This window comes from Chiloscyllium punctatum, unplaced genomic scaffold (assembly GCF_047496795.1).
Source record: "Chiloscyllium punctatum isolate Juve2018m unplaced genomic scaffold, sChiPun1.3 scaffold_926, whole genome shotgun sequence".
Classification (NCBI taxonomy): Eukaryota; Metazoa; Chordata; class Chondrichthyes; order Orectolobiformes; family Hemiscylliidae; genus Chiloscyllium; species Chiloscyllium punctatum.
This window is the reverse complement of record NW_027310660.1, coordinates 23428-24971: the sequence shown is the minus strand read 5'-3', so window position 1 is coordinate 24971 and position 1544 is coordinate 23428. Positions and strand designations below refer to the sequence as shown.

The 1544-nt window shown below is 44.3% G+C and overlaps 1 non-coding gene across 1 annotated transcript; it reads right to left on the bottom strand.

Moving 5' to 3' along the window:
* Nucleotides 1-488: 488 nt before the first annotated feature.
* Nucleotides 489-562, bottom strand: trnan-auu (transfer RNA asparagine (anticodon AUU)). Its single transcript has one exon. It is a non-coding gene; the product is annotated as a tRNA-Asn (tRNA).
* Nucleotides 563-1544: the final 982 nt, after the last annotated feature.

Here is a 1544-nt window from a genome sequence, read left to right as displayed (position 1 = left end):
GAGCTGTTGCTGGCACCAAAGCAACTGCGTCGTTCGGGAGCGGAAAGAACCCCACTAATAGATTACAATTCAAATGCATTTGGCATTAGGTTCGGAGCAGTTTATCAGCAGCACATAACCCTGACTCCAAAGGTCTGTGAGTATCCAGAAGAACAGTGAGCGATCGTTGAAGGTACGTTTCTCCAGACGACATTTGTCAACGTGACAAGCTGCAGCTGAGCTGCTGGCGTTGCGATTGAAATTGCATGGGTCCGGACATTGTGCTGAATTATAGATATCTGACCAAATGGTTAACTCGAGTATGCGTGTTTGTAAAAGTAAATGCTTTTTTGGTTGAAAACCTTTGCAACGAAAGGAAATCCTTCAGACTATCGTGCGATCGATAATAAGCAGAAAATGCACCGCCGCCGTGGTTGTGAGCACCAGCAATATCGGCCTTTGCTTTTGCTGCGCCCATTGGTGAGCTCTACTCTCACCAGCGCTGCACATGGTCAGTGTGGGGATTGAACCCACGATCTTGGCGCTAATAGCACCATGCTCTAACCAGCTGAACTAACCGACCAACACATGTCCTCTGACGAGAGCAAATGCCTATATAGCCGCTGCTCACTATCACGGCATCAGGGTTTCCTGCCCGGGGAGCCACCAGGAACTCTTGATAAACTTGAAGGTGGGACCTTGTAGGGAAGAGGTAGTCTTCCGAGTAGATACGGGGGCAGCACGATCATCGCTGAATTTTAAACCAAAGAAAGTAGGAATGTCAACACAGTCAATTACTGTTTCCGGGGTTAAAGGGGAGGATTTACTGTTCCAGTATTTGAACTTATGATGATAGAAGGTCCAAAGGCTACAGTTTCAGGGGAACTGTTTTATACCCCTGATATAGGAAGTCACTTACTAGGGAGACATTTAATTATCCTCTTAGGACTGGAGATTTGAATGCAGGAAAAAAGAATTAGTTGTACAAATGGCAATGTTGACAGAAGATTTGGAGAGAGGGGTAGACCCTATTATATGGGCGAGAGAAGGGAATCGTGGAAAAATACAGATCCGTCCCCTAGAAATAAGTTTAAAAAGGAAAGGGGATGTTGTTTATGAGTGACAATATCCCATTTCCATAGAAGGTAAACGAGGACTGCAGCCAGTAATTGAGGGGCTGTTGGAGCCATGTATGTCTCCTTATAATATCCTAATTCTACCAGTGCGTAAATCCGATCGAACTTATCGATTGGTGCAGGATTTGAGAATATTGAGTTGTATGTTATTAAGTACGATCCCTCATGACCACAAATGATTTAGTGTGATAGATTTAAAGGATGCCTTTTGGGAGGAAGGTAGGAGTTTTTTGCCTTTGAATTGGAAGATCCCAGAAAAGGACAGAAACAGCAATATCGGAGTACCCTGCTTCCCCAGGGGTTTATGCAATCCCCAAATTTATCTGGAAAGATGTTAGAATAATATTGGAGACATTTAGCAGCCCCAAGGGAACTAACCTCTTGCAGTATGTAGACGACCTCTTAGTAACAGGAAAGAGAAGAGAAAGA